The following is a 20,980-nucleotide window of genomic DNA, read 5'->3' on the forward strand; positions in this document are numbered from 1 at the left end:
TGGCCGGCAGGCTCAGGGCAGGCAGAATGGTCAACACCAGGAAAACTAGGAAACAGGAACAATCGAGAGACAGGAGCATAAGGGAAAACCGCTGGTAGTCTTGACGAAACAAAACGAACTGGCAACAGACAAACAGAGAACACAGGTATAAATACACAGGGGATAATGGGGAAGATGGGCGACACCTGGAGGGGGGTGGAGACAATCATAAAGACAGGTGAAACAGATGAGGGTGTGACAGTTGGTTCATTGATTGTGCAGGGCTGCTTACAGTTAGCCTGCAATTGGTGAATTTGTATTTGATTTTGAATAGCCTAATAATAGGGAATGTTTTATATTTTAATAATTAATTGAGTGACACATTACCTTCAGCTATACAAAATATCTCACCACCATGCGTTTCCTTCTCCTCCTCTATCTCCTTTATTTCATTCTTGTGTGCGAAGACAGGCTGTCAACAGTTTAGTTAAATATATTTTATTGCTAAAACATATTACTATTGATGTTCCCAAAGAGATCTCCCAACTTAAGCACTGGGAAGCTGCAAGAGCAAGGTTGGAGAGACCATGGCATACAGAGTTTGGGCGGAATATCACCTGTCGGACAGCGAGAGCATGCTCCTTAAACAGTGTTTGATGTGTGGAGTGAAATAAGTGTTTTTATATTTATTTCTCAGTTGCATACTTAGCACCTGATCCACAGTGGTGGAAAAATGTACACAATTATCACACTTGAGTAAAAGTAAAGATACCTTAATAGGAAATGACTCAAGTAAAAGTGAAAGTCTAAAAATATTTGGTTTTAAATATTAAGTATGAAAAGTAAATGTAATTGCAAAAACTTAAGTATCAAAAGTAAAAGTATAAATTATTTCAAATTCCTTATATTAAACAAACCAGATGGCACAATTGTCGTGTCTTTTTAATTTACGGATATCCAGGGGCACACTCCAACACTCAGATATCTCTCAGAAACAAAGCATTGTGTTTAGTAAATCCACCAGATCAGAGGCAGTAGTGTTGACCAGGGAGGTTCTCTTGGTAAGAGCGTGAATTGGACCATTTCTGTCCTGCTTAGCATTCAAAATGTGAGGAGTACTTTTAGGTGTCAGGGAAAAATGTATGGACTATAAATAGTCAAGTAAAACACAGATATCCCAAACACTACTTAAGTAGTACTTTAAAGTATTTTTACTTATATACTTTACACCACTGATGATCCTTTATAAAACTGAAGTAGCCCTAGCCTACAAAATGGACCGGTGGGAAAGCGCGCAGCCTCCATTCGCTAGGCTATTAGAGTGAATACAGTTGACATGTATTTTTCTGATAATAGGCCATTGTAAATCTAAACTCATTTGACATATTAGTAAAGACAAGATGATCACTTGATGAAAGAACAGCTGTGCAGCCTGAGGCAAGAAACAGAGAGCAAGCTTTTTTAGCTACTTTCTCAAATCATCCACAGCCAACAGTCGCGTCACGCAGCCCATATATGTTTTGATTTCTAAGGTTTGTATCATTCACAACTAAAGTTGCCAATTACACTAAATCTAGCATGTTTCAAACGATCACTATTATGTTCAACATAGCCACTTCATATGCATACTCGCACTGTAATGAGGAAAATATAATTTCGATTTTATTCAGCTAAGTTCAATTATATCCTTCTTACTATAAAATCATATAATATAAAATAATGTTATGGACTTATAAGCATATCCTGTCAGCTAAATGAACAAGCCTACAGCATATGGCATGGAGCATAGCCAGATAACATAAGCCTACAGTAGACCAACTCATATTCTATTCTTCTGAAATACATTCTCTTCATATCGTAATGTTTCTTTAGATCTTACTGAAATAAATACTAGATTTATTGTGATGGTGTAAATGAAATTGATTGATTGACAATAACCAGCTGACGTCATTTCATGACTGCCACAGCTCTATACAGTACATGGCTGATGTCAAAGTGTATTATGGGGACATGAGCTTCCCAGAATGTATGATTATGTAGTTGGATATAAGAATGGACATATTGGAACCATCATGCATCATGATATCCTTTTAGGCCCAGTAGACAAGTTCACCATCCAAAACAGCTGTGCAATCCACAAGCCCATCGATATCTAGTGGATGCTATCATTGCAGTACAGTAGGCAGTACAGTAGGCAGTATATTCATGTTAAGTAAGTGGTTTGTGTACCTAAAGAGCACTAAAGAGTGAGTGATAGGTTTAGTTTACCATTGTTGTTGTTGTTGTCACTGCTGTGTGGTGAATCATGGCCTGTCTGACCCTCTGACACATGACGCTGCCTCGTGCTAACAAAAAAGCTCGCTAATAGCGTCTGGTGTAAGATGTGCGCCAGTCACAGCGCTCATGAGAGAGACCCATCTATAAGGGACAGGAAAGGCGGTAGAGTGTTGTGACCTTGAGCAAAGGAACTAGCTTGACCCAAAGTCAGATACGTAGTCATACTATATGGATGAGGATCAGGAATTTGTCAGTCATGGTCTCGTCAGTCTAGCTCACCTTCTTGTTGTAGCTCACTGTGTACACACCTAGCAGACTGACACCCGGAGGCTTTCTCTAGGGCAAAACAGTCAACGCTGAGATCCTCTCGCTGAGGAAGCAACTCACAGAACCTTACTTTTGAAATCGAGGGATGATTTTGATTTCATGAAGTTCTGAGATGGGTTTGATGTTTTAACCTGTTTAGGATAGGGGGCAGTATTGACACGGCTGGATAAAAAACGTACCCGATTTAATCTGGTTACCACTCCTACCCAGTAACTAGAATATGCATATACTTATTACACATGGATAGAAAACACCCTAAAGTTTCTAAAACTGTTTGAATGGTGTCTGTGAGTATAACAGAACTCATTTGGCAGGCAAAAACCTGACAAGGTTTCAGGCAGGAAGTGGCCTGTCTGACAAGGTGTCGTTCTTCTTGTCTCTGTTTATTGAAGAGTGAGGATCTTAGCTGTCCCGTGACACTTCCTACGGCTGCCATAGGGTCTCAGAAGGCGGCAAAAAGCTGAATCGTGGCTTTGCAAGCTCTGGCTGAAAAAAAGTACCGCGTTTGGGTAGTGGCTGGTTACAGTACTGTGAGACTCAGGCTCGTGCCCGCGTCGACCGAAAGCTTTGTTTACTTTCCTCAGTTTAGCTAAATGGACATTCCCGGTCGGAATATTATCGCTTTTCTACGAGAAAAATGGCATAAAAATGGATTTTAAACAGCGGTTGACATGCTTCGAAGTACGGTAATGGAATATTTAGATTTTTTTTGTCACGAATTGCGCCATGCGCACGACCCTGATTTACCATTTCAGATAGTGTCTGAGACGCACGAACAAAACGCCGCTATTCGGATATAACGATGGATTATTTTGGACCAAACCAACATTTGTTATTGAAGTAGCAGTCCTGGGAGTGCATTCTGACGAAGACAACAAAAGGTAATCAAACTTTTATAATAGTAAAGCTGATATTGGTGAGTGCTAAACTTGCCGGGTGTCTAAATAGCTAGCCCGTGATGCCGGGCTATGTACTTAGAATATTGCAAAATGTGCTTTCACCAAAAAGCTATTTTAAAATCGGACATATCGAGTGCATAGAGGAGTTCTGTATCTATAATTCTTAAAATAATTGTTATGCTTTTTGTGAACGTTTATCGTGAGTAATTTAGTAAAATGTTAGCGAATTCCCCGGAAGTATGCTAGTTCTGAACGTCACATGCTAATGTAAAAAGCTGGTTTTTGATATAAATATGAACTTGATTGAACAAAACATGCATGTATTGTATAACATAATGTCCTAGGGTTGTCATCTGATGAAGATCATCAAAGGTGAGTGCTGCATTTAGCTGTCTTCTGGGTTTTTGTGACATTATATGCTAGCTTGAAAAATGGGTGTCTGATTATTTCTGGCTTGGTACTCTGCTGACATAATCTAATGTTTTGCTTTCGTTGTAAAGCCTTTTTGAAATCGGACAGTGTGGTTAGATTAACGAGAGTCTTGTCTTTAAATAGCTGTAAAATAGTCATATGTTTGAGAAATTGAAGTAATAGGATTTTTAAGGTTTTGAAAATCGCGCCACAGGCTTCAAGTGGCTGTTACGTAGGTGGGACGAATTCGTCCCGCCTAGCCCATAGATTAAACGGTGTTTTCCTTCTCTCTCTTTCCTACAGGAGGGTCTTATGATGGTCAGAATGAGCTCAGGAATAAGGCCTTTGCTGAGGTGAAAATGATGGAAGCCTGACCCAAGGAGAATCCTCCACCTGATTATCCATAGCCTGATCGTTGTGAGTCTTATATCCTATATCCATCTCTCACTGACACACACACACACACACACACACACACACACACACACACACACACACACGCCTCTATACAATCCTCTATCCGTTTCGAATAGCTCACACCTCCTCAGGCGGTCTGATTGTGGCCACTGGGAGAATGATCACAGACAGCAGATATAAATAGCGTCCGATGAGAGGAGGCAGAATCCACACCTCTGTGTGTCCGCCAAGAGGAATCGCCTTTTAAATTCAACCTCTTAGTGCTGTTTAGCGCCTGGAGATGGCTTTCCAGGAAGTTCTGTTTAATCCAGTTGGCGGAGAGAAAATCACCATTGATTGCCTTTTATTTAAGATACATTTTTCAGTGTTGGGCATCTGAAGGTATACATGTGAAGGAGTAGAATATGGTCTTAGGACTCTTAGGATGGTGTAAAACTGGCCCCAAAACGTCAGCACTAGAATTTCTTTCCTCTGTGACATGTGGGGGATGAACGTTTCAAACCTATTTGTATCTAGGAAATACTGGCTCTGGAGCAGTTGTGTAAAGTACTTAAAAAATACTTGAAAGTACTACTTAAGTCATTTTTGGGGGGTATCTGTACTTCACTTGACTATTTATATTTTGACAACTTTTACTTTTACTTGATTACATTCCTAAAGAAAATGATCTACTTTTTACTCCATACATTTTCCAGGACATCCAAAAGTACTCGTTACATTTTGAATGCTTAGCAGGACAGGAAAATGGTGTAATTCACAAACTTATCAAGAGAACATCCCTGGTTATCCCTACAGCCTCTGACTCACTAAACACATGATTCATTTGTAAATTATGATGTCTGAGTGTGCCTCTGGCTATCCGTAAATAAATAAAAAACAAGAAAATGGTGCCGTCAGGTTTGCTTAAAATAAGGAATTTGAAATGATTTATACTTTTATATTTTACTATTATATATCATTTTATATTTTAGCATTTACTTTCCATTTTGATACTTAAGTATATTTAAAACCAAATACTTTTAAACTTTTTCTCAAGTAGGATTTTACTGGGTGACTTTCACTTTTACTAGAGTCATTTTCTTCTAAGGTACCTTTGCTTTTACTCAAGTATGACAATTGGGTACATTTTTCCACCAGTGCTCTGGAGATATCAAGTTGTCTTTGATATCAAAGATGAGAAGAATTAAAAAATATTGATAAACCTCTTTGTCATGCTTGCTGTAACTTCAAGGACACTGTATGTCACTCAAACTCAACTCTGGAGCTCAAAGCCAGTTCCACTGCATTTTTTCATTGTTCTCCTCTAATCAGGGACTGATTTCGACCTGAAACATCAGGTGGTTGCAAATTAATTGTCTGGTAGAACAGAAAACCAGCAGGCTCCGGACCTCGAATGGCAGGGTTCTCCAAATGGCATCCTGCGCAGGGTTTTATTTGGCCCCCAAGTAAAAAAAAAATGGTATGTTCATTGTTGGACATAAAAGACTGTCAAAACACCAGGAAATCAGCTCCAATTGATTTTAATTTTGGAAATCTTTTCCCAAGTATTTCCACTCATAATAGAGAGATGTGATCATATACAAATGTAAGCAAGGTTTGAAATGAACATGTTTTAGTCAAATATTATATCTGTAGTCAATTTGCGGTCAATTTTTTGTCTACAAATGATTTGTAATTATGTGTGAGTTCATACATTCACTCTGGAGTGCCAGAGTTTGCTCTGGGCGTTCGTAAATTCAGAGCATTGTCAGATTGTCCGTTTGTAAATTCGGAATGTTTCACACTTGGAGCGTTCAGAGTGCACACTGGACGCTCGGGCCAAGGAGTAGAGTTGATCCAAGCATTCTGACCTCACAATGGCAATCAAGCACCCAAGCTAACTGGGTAAAGTTGGCTAGCTTGCTCACTACTTCCAGACACAAATGAGATAACACCTCACTTTAACCATTTTACTCGCCTTTACTCGGCTCTTGTCATGTTATCCAGAGTGTTGGTGACTGTAACTGTGCTGCTGGCAACAATTGAAATAGTTTGTCTTTGCAGACGTTTACTGACACCAGTCATATTCAACGAGTGTTGCACATTCGTAAATTCATCAGTTATTCTGCGCTCTGGCACACTCAGACAAAAGTTCTCTGAAATCTGAGTAGATAGCCAGAGTGAATTTGTGTTCCGGCCCCCCGACCATCCGCTCCAGAAAAAATTGGCCCGGGGTTGAATCTAGTTGATGATTCCTGTCGTAGGTTAAGAGTTAAATGCCCCTTCTGTATGAATTTCTGAATATGCCTTGTTTTCCTCATCAGCGTTCTGATGGAGACCGGGGAATAAATGAATAATGTTGAATTTATGATCTGAAGAGTGTTCATTTCTACGCTGGCTCTTTGGGGAATTGGAACAACCATACAATCAAGCCACATCCAAAAAAGCTTGAAACCTCGTAAATAGAGGTCCAATATTTCCCGAATACAGCCTTTGTTATTCTAACTATGCTCATTAGGTTAAACAGTAGTCATTGATTAAGGGAACTGGTGATAGCTTGTGAAACCCACACACTCCTGATCAGCGTATTTAAAGGCTGGACATTAGATAGCATATTTCACCTTACCAAAGTGTTCCCTGTCGGTATTACTATTATTATTAGCAATGATCTCTAAATCAATCCACGTTGTAGCAAAGCATTCTGAAGCAAAGCAAAGCTTCTGGTGATTTTTAAGAATGAGATACAGTGCAGCCAAGATAGTCGGACTCACTTGGCAGCCATTTCCCTTTTGCCAGTTTACTAATTACCGGCCCTGTGTTTGGAGCAGAGTTCTCTCCATTTATCTCCATCTCTCTCTATGGAATAGGTAGAAGTCATTCAGATCTCAACATTTGAAAGTCAAAGGATTTGGCTCTGGATGAGGTGAGAAATACCTAGCAGATGTTAATTTCACAGAACTAAAATCTGGTGTAATTTGGTCAGATGCTCGATTTACACAGTCTGTCCACGAGAGATTGGGGGGGGGGTTCTGGTCAAATGTAGCTACCCTCTGTTTATAAATGTGGATATCGACTTTGCCACTACAGTATGCTTTTCTGGCACAGTCGATGCCACACAAGGTTACAGGCCAGAAGGTGGTGGGTTCGCCGACCACCACAGAATAGCTCACTCTCCCTGCCTGTTTCATTACACTACGATCAGAGCCAGCTGCAGACAATGATTAGCTAGGGGAAAATCAGATTTTCAATATTTTGATGTCATATTTATAATTATATAAAATATATGCAACGAATTTCTGTGCCAATGTTTCTGTGCCAATGCACCACGCAACCAATAAACCTTGCATACTGACTTCAGGTACTTCAATATCATGGTTTGTGTTTTCAACACCACAATAAATTGACTATGTCAATCTTTACAAACAGAAAATGCATCCCTCCCTACCTTGTAGGCTTACCCAGTATCGAAGGCTTGGCTTGACAACATCCAAATGTTATTGAACTTTTTAGTGTTTTGTAACAGATGTCTCTTTCCATTCATCAATTGGCCACTGCACAGTTTGGATTGATTGATTGATTTTATTTGTCAGTTAATTAAAAATAATTCATACACAAATATGTTTTATAGTGACCAGGATTGCACAATAAAGTCGGGGACTTATTTCCGTTGTGGTCCTTATGTTTTACATAGATACAGACACATTAAGTAGATACTGACACAGAAATAACCTCCAGATGAGTATGAGGGGGAGTTGAAGTACAATTCTCACAAGCTTGTTTGGCTGGTAGCTTATTATTTAGATGTTTGGGGCTGCTGGTGAACCATGATGTGCAGGCATAATAAAAGTAACACTGGACTTGCGCACTTGCTAGTGTCTTTAGGGTATTTCTAGCTAGGTATAGCCTCTTTTTATTTAATATTTTGGGGTTACTTTCTTAAAACAATAATTGTCCACATTACAGTTCAGCTGTCAGAGATTTCAGCACTAAATCTATCAGGGCATTGCATGCGAAGGTTTAGGTGTCCACTGTATGATATTGATATTCAAATAAATACATAGCCTGTATAACGTAAGAGAAGCTTAGGCCTAACCCCAGAGAGAGAGCGATATACCGGTGAAACGCTACAACACCGACATGCATTTACAGAAGGAGGGTAATTCATTAATTTTCAATACAAATATTTTGTATAAAGAGAAGGATTATATTGTTAGATTATAGGAGTGACTCTGGTAGGACTGAAACATTCTTCAGTCAGTTGGAACGCCGAGGCGCACTGCCTTTGTATCATAGGCCTGCAGTAACTAAAGCTTAATAATAGCCACACCATACCAAACCTTCACAAACATTTTTGTAGGGTAATATCAAAAGTAAGTCAAGCCATAGTTTATAGTGAAAATACAAGCAGAAGAGCAAATATAAACCAGAGAAAAAACACACTACCCTCCCCTGTGCCCCCCCAAAAAACACATAACCCCTCCCAGAAGCAAAAGAAAAGTTTGACAACCCCCAGTAAATGTTGATCTGTCCCTTAAGCAGAGGTGGCTGCTAAGAGGCTGAGAGATCAAGTCCTCTTCCTGTGTGTAAGATTCTGCTTTGCACTTTGTTTATCTTGCACGATGGCAAACGCAGAAGCAAAAATAGCTGTGCAAATGTGATGATCTGTCAACCTTATGGAACATTAGCCACTTAATGGGAAAAGCAGAATCCTCCTTTCAATATGGGCTAAAGAAAAAAGCGACCATTAGCTTGTGTCGTTAGTCGAAAACTAACTGTGTTCAAAGAATGTTCTGCATATTTATACAGATGAAATTCAAATTCTGATAGATGAGAGTGTGTGTTGATGAGTTTGAGCAGTCAAGGGTTTTAAGGGGTGAATGAATTGAAATCCTCTTATACCTTCTGCTCTTTGTTGCAGTGTATAGCACATCCAAGTGCTAGATGAATAGAGATAGATCATTATGAAAATAGGTTAGGCCTGAAATTGATTTGAAGGCTCTATTTATGTTAGAAAGCAAACATTTATTCCCTGAAGTCTTGCAAAAAAAGCAGAAAGCAATCTGTCTTGCACATATCTCCCTATGCAGTTAACATGTTTATGACTCATGTGTCTTTCGAACTGAACGTTTTGCAAGAATAGGAAGCTACACAATTAAAAAACATGTAATGTCTCTACCTCATAAAGCCTCATAATCCAGTGCTATCCGATTTATTATAACTTCATCAAGCTCTCAATTTACATAAATGCGGCTCAATCCTTCACCCTAATATCACAGAGCTAATGAGTTTGGCAGGTGCGCTAGGTTGTAATTATATGAAGTAGGTTATTAAACACTTTCTTATCACAATTATTTTCTGTCAGATTGAATTATCTTAAATGTAGTTGAGAGGTCTACACTGCTACAATGGGCTTCACACTATTTATCCATGTTTCTGTCAAGCAAACCCATTCAGCTGTCTGTCTGGGAGGTGTCTGTGTTTTCTGTGTCTGTTCAAACTAGTGGAACGCAATTACTTGTGTTATGGCACAGTTTAGGTAGCTCTTTGATTCTACTGTTTTGTCCCTCTTCACTTACTGTATTCAGTAAGACAACTATTTTCTAACGTCATCATACTCAGTGTGCATGAGTCATCTTTATTTTGTCCCTCTTGGGCACTATTTAGATGGCAGACTTGGTAACATGCCAACCTTTGCCACCTATCACACCTACTGTATCTTGATTAGAGATGCAAGCTCCAGCTGCAGGGTAACGACTACATTGGTATGGATGTGCATTTCATTTATATTCAGTTTGAGCTCCCACACTTGTAGTGAGTGCACCTCATTGTTTTTTTATTTTTATTATTTATCAGACAGGATTTGCAGACATTGACATGTTGGGGTCTACCCGAGGAACCATTTTACGGCGTGTTGAAGCGTTGACGCAAAGCTCTCAGAAATCCGCCCAGATACGGGGATCCCCTCCCCTGCATCTCGTAGGCTGTTCTATGGATACGTCTAGAAACAAAATCCCCTTTGCAGGGCATTTGACAGTCATATTCAGATTCAGATTCCACTGGGTTATAAGAGGAATCAGAGTTTTTTTTAGTAATGCTGCTCTGAAAATCTTTATCAAATTCATCCAACACAAAACATTAAATCATAAGGACTTAAGTTGAGGCTGTCTATTGCATTGATGCTAAATAAATAGCTCTTATGCATCCACCAAGACTAGATTTGTATTATTGGAAGCCGGAACCCATTATGCAATAAATCGTATTCGTACTGTACAAGGGGCTAATTTGACCACTACTTGTACAGGAATGCCACATCCATTAGATTTTCAAAATTCCTCTAGCTATTTACACATTATCTGTGTTTGAGCTGATCGGAGCGTGTTTCCATGTGTAAACTGAGCAGATTGTGTGTGTTGGTGTGTGTGTGCCCTCCAGGTTGGCCATTCCCTCTGGTGTGGTGGGAAGAGACGTGCAGGCTGTGATTGACGGGCGATGCCCCGTGAGTGAACCTATGGCAGTGACACAACACAATACAGGTAAGTAGCACAGAACACAGCACAGGTGTTTGGGAAACCACTCATCTCACACACCTACAGCAGACCCAATACCTAAGAGCCTTAACCTTACTGGTACAAAAACAAAGTTCTCTAGAGGAAAAACAAAGGTTGATAAATTCTTCAAAGGCCTTCGCTTTTGATGGAGAAGGTCTTGGGAAATGAAGGGTTTAGGTGGAACAAGGTGGTATGAGGCTGGACTGATGATGGTCTTGAGTGTTGGCGTGGCAAGTGTTGAGCAGCGTAGGGCACGTAGAAGCATGCAGGTTTATGATTTCTCTCAGACCAACCCCTGGGTGACCTTAAGAGTGGAAGAGATGATCCAGAATGCAGCCAGGGCCCTCGAGCAGCCTCCAAAAAACGTGAAGTTTATCATTCCCTCCCGAGAGAGGAGATCATTAAATTAAATTTCAGCCAAAGGCCTGCTTCTATCTATGATGTAAACACAGACTCTTGTGAAAAGGTGAGCTGCTGTCTGATGAAGAGGAACAGATATATTGTCACGCCCTGACCTTAGAGAGCCGTGTTATTTCTCTATTTGGTTAGGTCAGGGTGTGGGGTGGGCATTCTATGTCATGTATTTCTTTGTTTTGGCCCGAGTATGGTTCCTAATCAGAGGCAGCTGTCTATCGTTGTCTCTGATTGGGAATCATACTTAGGCAGCCTTTTCCCACCTGTGTTGTTGGGTAGTTGTTTTCTGTTTTGTATAGTGTACCTGACAGAACTGTTTGGCTTTTTGTTTTGTTATTTTTGTTTGAGTGTTTTTGATAATGAAAATCATGAACACGTTCCACGCTGCACTTTGGTCCCATTCTTCCAAAGAAAGCCGTTACATATATCTATAAATAATATTTCATTTTTCGAGTGCATTTGAAATACCCAGCATGCAATATGAATTGTCTTGATCTTATGAAGAAGTAACTCCATTGACCATTTAGCCAATTTATTGAAAGCTAGCCAATGTTACAGTTTGACTAGCCTAGCCAGCTACTGTAAATGTCAATTTGTGCTTACTTTCTCTCTGTCAGTGAACTACATTTTTTTATCATGTTTTGGCATGATTATATTTCTCATTTCAAGTAACTAGCTGCATGCTTAAATAGACATTCAATCATATACACTGCTCAAAAAAATAAAGGGAACACTTAAACAACACAATGTAACTCCAAGTCAATCACACTTCTGTGAAATCAAACTGTCCACTAAGAAAGCAACACTGATTGACAATAAATTTCACATGGAATATGCAAATGGGTTAAACAACAGGTGGAAATTATAGGCAATTAGCAAGACACCCCCAATAAAGGAGTGGTTCTGCAGGTGGGGACCAAAGACCACTTCTCAGTTCCTATGCTTCCTGGCTGATGTTTTGGTCACTTTTGAATGCTGGCGGTGCTTTCACTCTAGTGGTAGCATGAGACGGAGTCTACAACCCACACAAGTGGCTCAGGTAGTGCAGCTCATCCAGGATGGCACATCAATATGAGCTGTGGCAAGAAGGTTTGCTGTGTCTGTCAGCGTAGTGTCCAGAGCATGGAGGCGCTACCAGGAGACAGGCCAGTACATCAGGAGACGTGGAGGAGGCCATAGGAGGGCAACAACCCAGCAGCAGGACCGCTACCTCCACCTTTGTGCAAGGAGGAGCAGGAGAAGCACTGCCAGAGCCCTGCAAAATGACCTCCAGCAGGCCACAAATGTGCATGTGTCTGCTCAAACGGTCTTAAACAGACTCCATGAGGGTGGTATGAGGGCCCGACGTCCACAGGTGGGGGTTGTGCTTACAGCCCAACATCGTGCAGGACGTTTGGCATTTGCCAGAGAACACCAAGATTGGCAAATTCGCCACTGGTGCCCTGTGCTCTTCACAGATGAAAGCAGGTTCACACTGAGCACGTGACAGACGTGACAGAGTCTGGAGACGCCGTGGAGAACGTTCTGCTGCCTGCAACATCCTCCAGCATGACCGGTTTGGCGGTGGGTCAGTCATGGTGTGGGGTGGCATTTCTTTGGGGGGCCGCACAGCCCTCCATGTGCTCGCCAGAGGTAGCCTGACTGCCATTAGGTACCGAGATGAGATCCTCAGACCCCTTGTGAGACCATATGCTGGTGCGGTTGGCCCTGGGTTCCTCCTTATGCAAGACAATGCTAGACCTCATGTGGCTGGAGTGTGTCAGCAGTTCCTGCAAGAGGAAGGCATTGATGCTATGGACTGGCCCGCCCGTTCCCCAGACCTGAATCCAATTGAGCACATCTGGGACATCATGTCTCGCTCCATCCACCAACGCCACGTTGCACCACAGACTGTCCAGGAGTTGGCGGATGCTTTAGTCCAGGTCTGGGAGGAGATCCCTCAGGAGACCATCCGCCACCTCATCAGGAGCATGCCCAGGCGTTGTAGGGATGTCATACTGAGCCTCATTTTGAGTTGTTTTAATGACATTACATCAAAGTTGGATCAGCCTGTAGTGTGGTTTTCCACTTTAATTTTGAGTGTGACTCCAAATCCAGACCTCCATGGGTTGATAAATTGGATTTCAATTTTTTATTTTTGTGTGATTTTGTTGTCAGCACATTCAACTATGTAAAGAAAAAAGTATTTAATAAGATTATTTCTTTCATTCAGATCTAGGATGTGTTGTTTAAGTGTTCCCTTTATTTTTTTGAGCAGTATACTTTGCATTGAAACCCAAGCACGTTGATAGAAAGGTGTGTTTGTGTCATGTACAGAACCAGTCATAAGTTTGGACACACCTACTAATTCAAGGTTTTTCTTTATTTTGACTATTTTCTACATTGTAGAATAATAGTGAAGACATCACAACTAAGAAAAACACATATGGAACCATGTACTAACCAAAAAAAGTGTTAAAAAATCATATTTGAGATTCTTCAAAGTAGCCACCCTTTGACTTGATAACAGCTTTGCACACTCTTGGCATTCTCTCAACCAACTTCATAAGGAACGCTTTTCCAACAGTCTTGAAGGAGTTCCCACATATGCTGAGCACTTGTTGGTTGCTTTTCCTTCACTCTGTGGAGGAATCCCAAACCATCTCAATTAGGTTGAGGTCGGGTGATTGTGGAGGCCAGGTCATTTGATGCAGCACTCCATCAAACTCCTTCTTGGTCAAATAGCCCTTACACAACCTGGAGGTGTATTTTGGGTCATTGTCATGTTGAAAAACAAATGATAGTCCCACAAAGTGTAAACCAGATGGGATGGCGTATCCCTGCAGAATGCTGTGGAAGCCATGCTGGTTAAATGTGCATTGAATTCTAAATAAATCACAGGCAGTGTCACCAGCAAAGCACCCCTACACTATCAGACCTCCTCCTCATGCTTCACGGTGGGATCCACGCATGTGGAGATCATTCGTTTACCTACTCTGCATCTGACAAAACCACGGCGGTTGGAACCAAGCATCTCAAATTTGGACTCATTAGACCAAAGGGCAGATTCCACCAGTCTAATGTCCATTGCGCATGTTTCTTGGTGCAAGCAAGTCTCTTCTTCTTATTGGTGTCCTTTAGTAGTGGTTTCTTTGCAGCAATTCGACCATGAAGGCCTGATTCGTGCCGTCTCCTCTGGACAGTTGATGTTGAGATGGGTCTGTTATTGTACTCTGTGAAGCATTTATTTGGGCTGCAATTTCTGAGGTGCAGTTAACTCTAACTTATCCTCTGCAGCAGAGGTAACTCTGGGTCTTCCTTTCCTGTGGTGGTCCTCATGAGAGCCAGTGTCATCATAGCAGGCAGTTAGAAAAGCTAAGGCTAGCTTTTTCAAGCAGAAACTTGATTCCTGCAACACAAACTCAAAAGAGTTCTGGGACACTGTAAAGTCCATGGAGAATAAGAACACCTCCTCCCAGCTGCCCACTGCACTGAGGATAGGAAACTCTGTCACCACCGATAAATCCACTATAATTGAGAATTTCAATAAGCAATTTTCTACGGCTGGCCATGCTTTCCACCTGGTAACCCCTACCGCGGTCAACAGCACTGCACCCCCCACAGCTACTCGCCCAAGCCTTCCCCATTTCTCCTTCTCCCAAATCCAGTCAGCTGATGTTCTGAAAGAGCTGCAAAATCTGGACCCCTACAAATCAGCCGGGCTAGACAATCTGGACCCTTTCTTTCTAAAATGATCTGCCGAAATTGTTGCAACCCCTATTACTAGCCTGTTCAACCTCTCTTTCATGTCGTCTGAGATTCCAAAAGATTGGAAAGCAGCTGCCGTCATCCCCCTCTTCAAAGGAGGGGACACTCTTGACCCAAACTGCTACAGACCTATATCTATCCTACCCTGCCTTTCTAAGGTCTTCGAAAGCCAAGTCAACAAACAGATTACCGACCATTTCGAATCCCACCGCACCTTCTCCGCTATGCAATCTGGTTTCAGAGCTGGTCATGGGTGCACCTCAGCCACGCTCAAGGTCCTAAACGATATCGTAACTGCCATCGATAAGAAACAATACTGTGCTGCCGTATTCATTGACCTGGCCAAGGCTTTCGACTCTGTCAATCACCACATCCTCATCGGCAGACTCAACAGCCTTGGTTTCTCAAATGATTGCCTCGCCTGGTTCACCAACTACTTCTCTGACAGAGTTCAATGTGTCAAATTGGATGGCCTGTTGTCCGGGCCTCTGGTAGTCTCTATGGGGGTGCCACAGGGTTCAATTCTTGGGCCAACTCTTTTCTCTGTATACATCAATGATGTTGCTCTTGCTGCTGGTGAGTCTCTGATCCACCTCTATGCAGACGACACCATTCTGTATACTTCTGGCCCTTCTTTGGACACTGTGTTAACCTCTATGGGCTAGGTGGGACGCTAGCGTGCCACCCGTGGTGCACTCCATCAACAGCAGGTGCATTTCAAGAGCGGCAAATTTGAATCCAAATAAATGTCAAAATTCAAATTTTTCAAACATACAACTATTTTACACCCTTTGAAAGATAAACATCTCCTTAATCTAACCACGTTTTACGATTTCAAAAAGGTTTTACGGCGAAAGCATAAATTTAGAGTATGTTAGGACAGTACATTTACAAGAGTTGTGTGTAATGTTTTGTCAATTCAAAGACAGGGTAACCAAAACCATAAAACCAGCTAAAATGATGCACTAACCTTTTACAATCTCCATCAGATGACACTCCTAGGACATTATGTTAGACAATGCATGCATTTTTAGTTCTATCAAGTTCATATTTATATCCAAAAACAGCGTTTTACTATGGCATTGATGTTGAGGAAATCGTTTCCCTCCAATAACCGGCAGTCAAGTCAGCGTCACAAATTAAATAATTAAAATTAGAAAACATTGGTAAAATATTATATTGTCATTTAAAGAATTATAGATTTACATCTCTTGAACGCAATCAACTTGCCAGATTTAAAAATAACCTTACTGGGAAATCACACTTTGCAATAATCTGAGCACTGCGCCCAGAAAAATACGCGTTGCGATACAGACTAGACGTCATGTTGGGGAGATCTAAAATCGAAAATACTATGTAAATAATCCATTACCTTTGATTCTCTTCATCAGATGTCACTTCCAGGTATCACAGGTCCATAACGAATGTAGTTTTGTTCAAAAAAGCTCATCATTTATGTCCAAAAATCTCCGTCTTGTTAGCACATGATCTAAGCCAGCCGGACTTCTCGTCATGAACGAGGGGAAAAAATATATTTACGTTCGTTCAAACATGTCAAACGTTGTATAGCATAAATCATTAGGGCCTTTTTTAACCAGAACATGAATAATATTCAAGGTGGACGAATGCATACTCTTTTATAACGTATTGGAACGAGGGTACCCAACATGAACTCGCGCGCCAGGTGTCTAATGGGACATCATCGTTCCATGGCTCTTGTTCGGTCAGATCTCCCTCCAGAAGACTCAAAACACTTTGTAAAGGCTGGTGACATCTAGTGGAAGCAATAGGAAGTGCCAAAATATTCCTCAGCCCCTGTGTTTTTCAATGGGATAGGTTTAAAGGTAATACAACACATCAGGTATCCACTTCCTGTCAGAAAATGTCTCAGGGTTTTGCCTGCCAAATGAGTTCTGTTATACTCACAGACACCATTCAAACAGTTTTAGAAAATTTAGGGTGTTTCCTATCCATATGTAATAAGTATATGCATATTCTAGTTACTGGGTAGGAGTGGTAACCAGATTAAATCGGGTATGTTTTTTTATCCAGCCGTGTCAATACTGCCCCCTAGCCCTAACAGGTTAACTACCCACCAGACGAGCTTCAATGCCATACAACTCTCCTTCCGTGGCCTCCAACTGCTCTAATATACAAGTAAAACTAAATGCATGCCCTTCAACCGATCGCTGCCCGCACCTGCCCGCCCGTCCAGCATCACTACTCTGGACGGTTCTGACTTAGAATATGTGGACAACTACAAATACCTAGGTGTCTGGTTAGACTGTAAGCTCTCCTTCCAGACTCACATCAAACATCTCCAATCGAAAGTTAAATCTAGAATTGGCTTCCTATTTCACAACAAAGCATCGTTCACTCATGCTGCCAAACATACCCTCGTAAAACTGACCTTCCTACCGATCCCCGACTTCGGCGATGTCATTTACAAAATAGCCTCCAATTCCCTACTCAATAAACTGGATGCAGTCTATCACAGTGCCATACGCTTTGTCACCAAAGCCCCATATACTACCCACCACTGCGACCTGTACACTCATTGGCTGGCCCTCGCTTCATACTCGTCGCCAAACCCACTGGCTCAAGGTCATCTGCAAGACCCTGCTAGGTAAAGTCCCCCCTTATCTCAGCTCACTAGTCACCATAGCAGCGCCCACCTGTAGCACGCGCTGCAGCAGGTATATCTCTCTGGTCACCCCCAAAGCCAATTCCTCCTTTGGCCGTCTCTCCTTCCAGTTCTCTGCTGCCAATGACAAAAATCTCTGAAACTCGAAACACTTATCTCCCTCACTAGCTTTAAGCACCAGCTGTCAGAGCAGCTCACAGATCACTGCACCTGTACATAGCCCATCTATAATTTAGCCCAAACAACTACCTTTTCCCCTACTGTATTTATTTATTTTGCTCCTTTGCACCCCATTATTTCTATTTCTACTTTGCACTTTCTTCCACTACAAATCTACCATTCCAGTGTTTTACTTGCTATATTGTATTTACTTTGCCACCATGGCCTTTTTTGCCTTTACCTCCCTTATCTCACCTCATTTGCTCACATTGTATATAGACTTATTTTTCTACTGCATTATTGACTGTATGTTTGTTTTACTCCATGTGTAACTCTGTGTTGTTGTATGTGTCGAACTGCTTTGCTTTATCTTGGCCAGGTCGCAATTGTAAATGAGAACTTGTTCTCATCTTGCCTACCTGGTTAAATAAAAGGTGAAATAAAAAAATATATATAATAAAAACAGCACTTGATGGTTTTTGCGACTGCACTTGAAGAAACTTTCAAAGTTCTTGAAATGTTCTGTATTGACTGAACTGTATGTCTTAAAGTAATGATGGACTGTAGTTTCTCTTTGCTTATTTCAGCTGTTAATTCCATAATATGGACTTGGTCTTTTACCAAATAGGGCTATCTTCTGTATACCAGCCCTACCTTATCACAACCAAAATTAACTTTTAACAAGACACACCTATTAATTGAAATGCATTCCAGGTGACTACCTCATGAAGCCGGTTGAGAGAATGCCAAGAGTGTCCAAAGCTGTCATCAAGGCAAAGGGTGGCTACTTTGAAGAATCTCAAATATAAAATGTATTTTGATTTGTTTAACACTTTTTTGGTGACTACATGATTTCATATGTGTTATTTCATAGTTTTGATGTCTTCACTATTATTCTACAATGTAGAAAATAGTCAAAATAAAGAAAATCCCTTGAATGAGTAGGTGTGTCCAAACATTTGACTGATACTGTATGTTAGAGTGGAGGTTTAAAAAACAACAGCTATATATGCATATTAGCCAATACATGTGGCATAGCTTGCACTTATAGCATACCTTGCTATACACTCTTCTCTAAAAACAGTTGTACAATGTGCTCGGCAGTAAGATAACCCGAGTTTGATTTCTAAACCAGATGAGTTCTCAAATAGCTGCTGCCCAATACCATGGTGGGCATGCATAATGTTGGATCCATTGGAATATAAGGTATGGATAATAATAGAGCCTGTAGAATTATAGAAACAGCAGTTGGGAAATGAATGTCTGAGTTTCAAATACTCAATGTCCAGTGAATGTGAGTATATTAACTTTCCTTCTAACCTTCTAAAAGTTGAAGGTCCCAAAACCTTGCCAATCCATTCATTATTCTACTGACTATGAGACGTGTTTTCCATAATGTACGTTTCATGCATATACATTACAACAAAGAACACAATCACATTTAGTGTTTCACAGAGACAAATAGCAAAGGTGTCTCAGGCAGTATTTGAAGTATCTAAATATAGTTTAACTTACCAATCAATGTATATCAAGTGTCGTGGAGGGCACAGTCTTACAATGTTGCAGTCCATAAATGAGAGCTTTACCATCTATGCCAGGGATGGGCAACTTTGATGGGGGTGGGGGCCACAAAAAAACAGAAGTCCTAATGAGGGGCTGCAGTTGCTCGCAGGCCCTGAGTACCCATATCCATCCCCCCCACACACACACTGCAAGCAAAACATTTTAGTGACCCCCCTCTTGAAAGCGGAGATCTTTTTTCTTTTTTTTTTGCAATTCTAAAAAATTTGCCAAGCGGTGTATAGAAAATGTTGCTATTTTATAACTAATTTCAAGCAATTCCACAAATGTTGCTGTTGGGTGGAGAGAAATGTTTGCAGTTTTGAATTTAATATCTGAGCGAGACTGACTAACAAAATCAATGTGGGCCCCTCGGCCGGTAATTCGACCATGATAAGTTTAGATAGCTGGCTGCTAAATTAACTTAGAAATCAAAAAAATGTTAGCTGACATGGGCTAATTGACTGACTATTAGTTACTGACATAAAAAAAAGGTGCAATACAAATTGCACCTTGTGTATTCTACTATTCTAACTCACAACAATAAGTTCAGATCATGACTGAGTTCCAAAAAAGATACATTCTTGGGAAATTCATCTGAGGGTCTTCAAAAGGTGGGGTGGGGGCAGTTGCCCATCCCTGATCTATGCCAAAAGGCTGGGCCTCTGATGGAGAACGGTCATCAATGCATGCTTCAGTATTGCCCCTTCTCTTTAGGAGAATGTGTGTGCCCTGGCCCCATAGGCATATCGAAAGGATCCCACCCTGGTCACCAATGTAGCTGACCGAGAGAGACAAGTCCCTTAGAAGAATGCAGTCTAAATATTGTGTGGTCCAGAGACGAGAACTATCATCTATGGCATAAGCCTGGGCTCCTGACAGGGACTTGTTAAACTAATTCTACATTGAATTTAGTCTTTGAGATGCTCAAAAAAAGCATGTGTAGTTGGTGTTTCTTCAACTTTAAAATGCACTAGGCTGTGTAAGACAAAACCAACAAAGAAAAGACAACAGGCAAATGCATGTGGTCCCAATGTCTAAATACTGATGGCAGGCCTTGTTCAAACTGCAGCAGGATGGTTCTCCTCACAGGTGAGTGAATCAGCCCATGATTGGTTAATAGCACTGTGTTTGAGCTCTGAGAGCAGGACACATGAGAGCTGAATAGACCACGTGAGACAAAAGTGAAAGACAAGAATGAATAACATAAATATTCACAGAAAAGGAATGGAGTTGTGAGCTAGAAAATTAACATCCTGATAGACTCTGGCAGGGTGTTTTGCAATCATCCTACTCCAACTATTAATGTGGCATTTTACATTTTTCAGTATGAATTAAATGTATGGGTTCTGCCCTGATGACTATATTAGATTTAGACTACATGTCATATATATTTTTGTTGACTTAAATTATTACATGGAATAAACAACTCCGTGTCCCGGAATGACATGCTAGCTAGTGATAAAGCTATTTGCTACAGATCTACTTGTTGCAACTAGCTAGCTCACTAGCAAGCTTGCTAAATTACTATATCAGCTGTGTTATAAGTTGGGAGGCATTTTATAGCTTGCACTGATGGTATCATGTTTCCATAACTAAATAGTTAGATTGGAAAAAGC

The 20,980-nt window shown here is 40.9% G+C and overlaps 1 protein-coding gene across 2 annotated transcripts in view; it reads left to right on the top strand.

The window, feature by feature from the left end:
- LOC106596863 (leucine-rich repeat and fibronectin type-III domain-containing protein 2) overlaps positions 1 to 20,980 on the top strand; it is a 197,290-nt gene that overhangs the window by 108,206 nt on the left and 68,104 nt on the right. The window contains exons 3-4 of one of the 2 annotated variants that reach the window (XM_045695816.1): positions 4,197 to 4,310; positions 10,722 to 10,822. The gene's annotated coding sequence lies outside the window, so the exon portion shown is untranslated. The remainder of the gene's footprint in view (positions 1 to 4,196; positions 4,311 to 10,721; positions 10,823 to 20,980) is intronic. The other variant, XM_045695817.1, reaches the window with a different exon arrangement.

The sequence above is a fragment of the Salmo salar genome, chromosome ssa15, assembly GCF_905237065.1.
Source record: "Salmo salar chromosome ssa15, Ssal_v3.1, whole genome shotgun sequence".
Classification (NCBI taxonomy): domain Eukaryota; kingdom Metazoa; phylum Chordata; class Actinopteri; order Salmoniformes; family Salmonidae; genus Salmo; species Salmo salar.